Raw genomic sequence first — 8327 nt, forward strand, 5'->3', positions numbered from 1 at the left:
CAGTATAAAAGACACATGTCCACAACCTCAAACAGTCACACTCCAAACTCCACTATGGCCAAGACCAAAGAGCTGAGAGAGATGGGTCAGTGACAGCCCTAGTGCAGAGATGGCATCAAAGGACACCAGAAACAAAATTGTAGGCCTGCACCAGGCTGGGAATACTGAATCTGCAATAGGTAAGCAGCTTAGTTTTAAGAAATCAACTGTGGGAGCAATTATTAGGAAATGGAAGACATACAATACCACTGATAATCTCCCTCGATCTGGGGCTCCACGCAAGATCTCACCCCGTGGGGTTAAAATGATCACAAGAACGGTGAGCAAAAATCCCAGAACCACACGGAGGGACCTAGTGAATGACTTGCAGAGAGCTGGGACCAAAGTAACAAAGCCTACCATCAGTAACACACTACGCCACCAGGGACTCAAATCCTGCAGTGCCAGACGTGTCCCCCTGCTTAAGCCAGTACATGTCCAGGCCCGTCTGAAGTTTGCTAGAGAGCATTTGGATAATCCAGAAGAAGATTGGGAGAATGTCATATGGTCAGATGAAACCAAAATAGCATGGGGGTGGAAACATCCAGCTTTGGCACTGTTTTTCTGCAAAGGGACCAGGATGACTGATCCGTGTAAAGGAAAGAATGAATGGGGCCATGTATTGTAAGATTTTGAGTGAAAACCTCCTTCCATCAGCAAGGGCATTGAAGATGAAACGTGGCTGGGTCTTTCAGCATGACAATCATCCCAAACACACCGCCCGGGCAACGAAGGAGTGGCTTCGTAAAAAGCATTTCAAGGTCCTGGAGTGGCCTAGCCAGTCTCCAGATCTCAACCCCATAGACAATCTTTGGAGGGAGTTGAAAGTCTGTGTTGCCCAGCAACAGCCCCAAAACATCACTGCTCTAGAGGAGATCTGCATGGAGGAATGGGCCAAAATACCAGCAACAGTGTGTGAAAACCTTGTGAGGAATTACAGAAAACGTTTGACCTCTGCCATTGCCAACAAAGGGTATATAACAAAGATTTGAGATAAACTTTTGTTATTGACCAAATACTTATTTTCCACAATAATTTGCAAATAAATTAATTGTAGGATTTTTAATGTGATTTTCTGGATTTCTTTCCCTCATTTTGTCTGTCATAGTTGAAGTGTACCTATGATGAAAATTACAGGCCTCTCTCATCTTTTTAAGTGGGAGAACTTGCACAATTGGTGGCTGACTAAATACTTTTTTGCCTCATTCAAAAGCTTATTTCTGGGGAATATCGCTAGCTTGTCCATACATGGTTATATCCTTTGTAGTGCTTCGTGCTGAAATATCAGTAATTTCTTGACATCCGATTGGGTACAAGCATTTAAAGGCCCTTTCCGGCAACCTGATTGGTTAAAATGCCTCTCGTGCCGTTTGAAAATATCTCCCGCGAAGAGTCAACGTAAAGAGAGATAAAATCTCGAGGAATATACCTACAGTGTGTGAATAAAATAGGCGATCTCAGTTAGCCAATGCGAGAAAAGCAGTGAATGAAAGAAAGTGAATGTTCCGCGATCGAGGCAGTGGCAGTACAGGTAGAGGAGGAAAAGGAGGTAGCCCGCAGCAATGCTTTGAGACACAAATTAGTTGAGATGAAGACAACTAGCAGCGATCAACCAGACACTAGCCAGCCAACAGTGGCTTTTATTCCACGTCTCAAATAAACCAATTTGTACATGATTTGATTTGCCCTAACAGTGTAAACACTGGACTGAAAATCACCATAGACTTCACCAACCAGTGATTCTGTAATTATGTCATGAAAGAATGTGCAGAGTGTGAAGGTGATCGTGATGCATTTAGGGGGACTGTTTACACTTCCTCCAGGCTGCAGGAGTGCTCCAGGGGAGGAGTGGCATTCTATATAAATGTGAGGATGATTCTTCTAGCCCACGAACTTGGATTTGGTTATGCAGCTCTAAAGAAAATAAGCAAATTCCTAGGGATTCCTTCCTTGCTTCTCAGCTCATATCAGAGACATGACAGGTAAATAAAAAGGCAGAGTTGCCCATTATTGTCAGGTGACTTGCTGTGTGTAAATAATATGTATTTCCTTGCTTCAGCAAATATATTCAAAGTGAATAAAACAGAGTGATAGGAAATCATAACTACAATGAGACTGTAACATAGGCCTACAGTGTCATAGGGCTGTAGCCTAATGGGATTAGTAAGAAATTAGCTTGACCTAAAGAAATACATGCTTATATGCTAATATTTACATAGGGTAACATGCTGGTATTTAGTCCTGCAGTTTAGTCTGCTGTAATGTCAACAGACACTTTAGTTGCAGAGATTCAGAGAGGGCTGCAGTCAATGGAGAGTGCTACAAAGATAATTAGAAGAGCATATGCAGATATGGACCCAGACAGAGCAGAGTTGCTGAAGGAGGATGAGGATGCCATCATAGACATTAATGTATCCTTCGATGGAACTTGGCACAAGAGAGGATTCACTTCCAACTACGGAATATGTGTGTGCATTGGTGGTGGTACCAGTGAGCCATAGAAAATGGTGAAGATCCACCCTGTCATTTTTAATAGAGAGGTTGCACAGAAAATGGTACCTGTATATCATAGGATGTCAAATGATAACGTCCTCAATAGAATGTATTACGGAGGATCCCAGAATGCAAATGAATGTCTGAACTCTGTAATATGGTCGCGGCAAAAGCTGCATTGACTGAGCAGCCAGTAGGGCAGTAGCCACATTCAATGAGGGGGCCACTGCTATAACAAATGTGATGAACAAATTGTGGCTTGACAGCACTTTGGTGACACTGGAGCAATCAGAGAGGAGTTGTGAGAGCTGATGCGGCTTCAATGGAGTGTGCCAAGCGTAGGTCCCATGACACAGTCAAGAAAGTAAAGCGTCAACAGCAACAACTCAAAGAGGGCCTTACATATGTGGCAGGCATAGTTGATTAATGTTCTGCACATTTCAATAGCCATACAAAATCCTTGTATGTGACAAATTGAGCAAAGTGATATGAGGATTTTCCCAAAACTGCATATTTGCCCAACAGACCAGTATTCAAAGCATATGCTCTATTGCTTGAAACAAATGTATTACATGTGCTAATGTAAAAGGTATATTTGATGTTTATTTGTCAGTTTAGAAGTGATATGATTAAGAGTTTAATTAATTTGACATAAATTGTAATATTTATGGAAAGTACATTTGAATTGTACTATTAACCTGTCTTTATCGGCCATTTTCTCAAAATGAAATGTTCCCGGTGGGCCAATTCATTTTCTCAGTCTTCAAAGGACGTGCATTCTCATTATTCCACACACAGGTTCTTAGATCTTATAGTCAGACTTCTACAGAGGCTTTTTTTAATATCGTGTGTCGTTTTGATTTTAAGTGGCATTTTATGTGAAAATACAAAACAAAATATCCATCAGTCATACATGTGAAGAGTTTTTTAAATAATTCCATGAAATTACAATATTTTTGATAAACTGATCTGTAAAAGGCTGACCATTGAGTGTCTTGAAGCAATGTGTTGAAAAGCAGATTCTCGTAATATGCAACTTAGCACATATTTAAGGACTGTTTGCCTCATTTGCATATTTTAATTTTTAAATAAATAAAACTTGTAATACAATAATATATTGTATTTATGTATACTTTCAACTGGTAAAGTTTCAGTCTGATGTGAGTATTAGCCTGTGGTGCCTGGCCTTAAAATGGGCAGTCCATAGGCGAAGGATATCAAGGATCGGTAAGAATTCTGTATGGTGGAATGGTCTAAGTACCCTCTCAATGTGTTCCTCAACTCGTAAAACTTTTTTTTTAAAAGCTCAGTGCCATTATCCTCGCAAGGTGAGGTATTGAAATGTATTAAAAACATGTGTCAATCATTTTGACCCATCTTTTTGAGGAAATAAGATATTCCTTGTTAAACAAAATCTCTTTCTCTGAGCAATTGTCAACTCAGCAAAAAAAGAAACGTCCCTTTTTCAGGACCCTGTCTTTCAAAGATAATTCGTAAAAATCCAAATAACTTCACAGACCTTCATTGTAAAGGGTTTAAACACTGTTTCCCATGCTTGTTCAATGAACCATAAACAATTAATGAACATGCACCTGTGGAACGGTCGTTAAGACACTAACAGTTTACAGACAGTAGGCAATTAAGGTCCCAGTTATTAAACTTAGGAAACTAGAGGCCTTTCTACTGACTCTGAAAAACACCAAAAGAAAGATGCCCAGGGTCCCTGCTCATCTGCATGAACGTGCCTTAGGAATGCTGCAAGGAGCCATGAGGACTGCAGATGTGGCCAGGGAAATAACTTTGTCCGTACTGTGAGACGCCTAAGACAGTGCTACAGGGAGACAGGGCGGACAGCAATTTGTCCTTGCAGTGGCAAACCACGTGTAACAACCAATCAACAACTCTTCAACCGATCACTGCCTGCACCTGCCCGCCTGTCCAACATCACTACTCTGGACGGCTCTGACTTAGAATACGTGGACAACTACAAATACCTAGGTGTCTGGTTAGACTGTAAACTCTCCTTCCAGACCCACATCAAACATCTCCAATCCAAAGTTAAATCTAGAATTGGCTTCCTATTTCGCAAACAAAGCATCCTTCACTCATGCTGCCAAAATACCCTTGTAAAACTGACCATCCTACCAATCCTCGACTTCAGCGATGTCATTTACATAATAGCCTCCAATACCCTACTCAACAAATTGGATGCAGTCTATCACAGTGCCATCTGTTTTGTCACCAAAGCCCCATATACTACCCACCATTGCGACCTGTACGCTCTCGTTGGCTGGCCCTCGCTTCATACTCGTTGCCAAACCCACTGGCTCCATGTCATCTACAAGACCCTGCTAGGTAAAGTCCCCCCTTATCTCAGCTCGCTGGTCACTATAGCATCACCCACCTGTAGCACGCGCTCCAGTAGGTATATCTCTCTGGTCACCCCCAAAACCAATTCTTTCTTTGGCCGCCTCTCCTTCCAGTTCTCTGCTGCCAATGACTGGAACAAACTACAAAAAATCTCTGAAACTGGAAACACTTATCTCCCTCACTAGCTTGAAGCACCAGCTGTCAGAGCAGCTCACAGATTAATGCACCTGTACATAGCCCACCTATAATTTAGCCCAAACAACTACCTCTTTCCCTACTGTATTTATTTTATTTATGTTGCTCCTTTGCACACCATTATTTTTATTTCTACTACCATTCTATCTACCATTCCAGTGTTTTACTTGCTATATTGTATTTACTTTTCCACCATGGCTTTTTTTTTAAACTTTACATCCCTTATCTCACCTCATTTGCTCACATCGTACATATTATTGACTGTATGTTTGTTTTACTCCATGTGTAACTCTGTGTCGTTGTATGTGTCGAACTGCTTTGCTTTATCTTGGCCAGGTCGCAATTGTAAATGAGACCTTGTTCTCAACTTGCCTACCTGGTTAAATAAAGGTGAAAAAAACAACACCTACACAGGATCGGTACATCCGAACATCACACCTGCGGGACAGGTACAGAATGGCAACAACAACTGCCAGAGTTTCACCAGGAACGCACAATCTCTCCATCAGTGCTCAGACTGTCCACAATAGGCTGAGAGAGGCTGGACTGAGGGCTTGTAGGCCTGTTGTATGGCAGGTCCTCACCAGACATCACCGGCAACAATGTCGCCTATGGGCACAAACTCACCGTCGCTGGATCAGACAGGACTGGCAAAAAGTGCTCTTCACTGACGAGTCGCGGTTTTGTCTCACCAGGGGTGATGGTCGGATTTGCGTTTGTCGTCAAAGGAATGAGCGTTACACTGAGGCCTGTACTCTGGAGCGGGATCGATTTGGAGGTGGAGGGTCTGGAGCAGTGTGTCACAGCATCATTGGACTGAGCTTGTTGTCATTGCAGGCAATCTCAATGCTGTGCGTTACAGGGAAGACATCCTCCTCCTTCCTGCAGGCTCATCCTGACATGACCCTCCAGCATGACAATGCCACCAGCCATACTGCTCGTTCCATGTGTGATTTCCTGCAAGACAGGAATGGCAGTGTTCTGCCATGGCCAGTGAAGAGCCCGGATCTCAATCCCATTGAGCACGTCTGGGACCTGTTGGATCAGAGGGTGAGGGCTAGGGCCATTCCCCCCAGAAATGCCTGGGAAGTTGCAGGTGCCGTGGTGGAAGAGCGCGTTAACATCTCACAGAAAGAACTGGCAAATCTGGTGCAGTCCATGAGGAGGAGATGCACTACAGTACTTAATGCAGCTGGTGGCCACACCAGACTGTTACTTTTGATTTTGACCCCCCTTTGTTCAGGGACACATTATTCATTATCTGTTAGTCAAATATCTATGGAACTTGTTCAATTTGTTTCAGTTGTTGAATCTTGTTATGTTCATACAAATATTTACACATGTTAAGTTTGCTGAAAATAAACGCAGTTGACAGTCAGGACGTTTCTTTTTTTGCTGACTTTATTAGTATAAAATAATATAACTTCCATTTTGTTTAAGCATGCAATATAGTTTAGTATTTTAATTATTTATTTCTTAGTCATTTTTTCTCATCTTTATCAAGAGGGTGAGTTTATTTTATTTTATTGACTATAATGTGACCAGAGGTGTGTTCAGTTCGATTAAACATTTACTACGTTGCATGAAGGTTTGTACTGAGCGACACGTTACCACAAAATATCCTAAACATTCTTGAACAGGCTTGTCACATTCCCCTGCTCAGACGTTGCATGCATCAGCCAATGGTTTTGTACCACGTCATCGACTGGCAGATTGCTATAACATGATGTCGACCACAGTATATGTTACATAAAATACCTATCCAGGCATTGCAAGATCTGGTATGCGTCAGCAAAGCCTGGGCACAAGAGTGTGCCATTTATGCTGTGTTTGTAAGTGGGAATTTACCACATCGATTTGAAACAATCCAGTTGAACAGCCATGGTAATTACTCGTGGGAGAAACTTGTCTATTGCTGCGTTCACGTGCTAGTAGGAATTTATTTCTAACAGCATGTCACCTGTGAAACTGCTTGGCATCCGACCGTTAGACGCTACAGAGGGTAGTGCATAGGGCACATCCAGGAACTTCATACCAGGCGGTGTCAGAGGAAGGCCCTAAAAAGACTCCAGCAAGTCATAGACCGTTCGCTCTGTTACTGCACAGCAAGCAGTACCGATGCACAAAGTCTGGAACCAACAGGACCCTGAACAGCTTCTACCACAAAGCCATAACACTGCTAAATAGTTAACCAATAGCTACCCGGACTATCTGCATTAAACCTTTTTGCACTTCGATTCATTACATATGCTGTTGCTTACTCACTTTGTCCCTACCTATATACAGCGCTTTCGGAAAGTATTTACACCGCTTGACTTTTTCCACATTTTGTTACCTTACAGCCTTATTCTAAAATGGATTAAATTGTTTTCCTCTCCCTCATCAATCTCAAATAAAATGCGATTAGTCACATGAGCAATCAGTGACGTATTTAAAGGGCAGTGGCCATGCTAAACAGCGTTTTTCAATCAGTCATTCTGTACGGTTTACGTTTAATTGAACGTTAAAAACGTACTAAACACAGCTTTTCCTGGTCGTGCAGAACAACACCGTTCCACACCTTTTTTTTTAGTACTGAGCCGTTCATTAATACGCTCAGTGTACTAATAATGAACCGTTTTTTGCCACAATTTCGTGAAAGCGACCGAAGCCTTCAGAATGCCTCGGTTTCCCAAGCACTACTAACTAGGTTCTCTCAACCATACATACTAGTGTGCTGCAAATTCGAGATTACATTCCTCTACCTTGTGGCTCTACGCCCCGAGCCATCTTTCCGCTTGTTGCTAAGGAGACATACCAAGGGGTGTGTTCGTAAATTCACCTTAGAGTGCGCTCGGGCCCTTCGTAAATTCATAACGTTTCGCTCTCGGAACGTTCTGACCTCACAAAAGCAATCAAGCTACTTCCAGACAAAAATTAGAGAACTTCTCACTCTGACCATTTTACTCGCCCGAGCAGAGCTGGTTAGGCTGTTTTCATGTTATCTAGATCGTTGGTGACTGTAACATGTCATATTCAACTGATATTGCGCGATCGTAAATTCCTTATTCTGCCTCTGGCACACAGACGAGCGGTCTGAAATCGTAGTAGATAGCAAGAGTGAATTTACGAACGCAACCGAAGTAGATTTCCAGAACGAATTTACGAACTCTGACATTTTTTTTTAAATGAAGGTCGGTGGTCATATACCCGCTTTCACTTGCTAGTTTAAACTCAGCATTTCCAACTTT

This window comes from Oncorhynchus masou, chromosome 11 (genome assembly GCF_036934945.1).
Source record: "Oncorhynchus masou masou isolate Uvic2021 chromosome 11, UVic_Omas_1.1, whole genome shotgun sequence".
In the NCBI taxonomy this organism is placed as follows: Eukaryota; Metazoa; Chordata; class Actinopteri; order Salmoniformes; family Salmonidae; genus Oncorhynchus; species Oncorhynchus masou.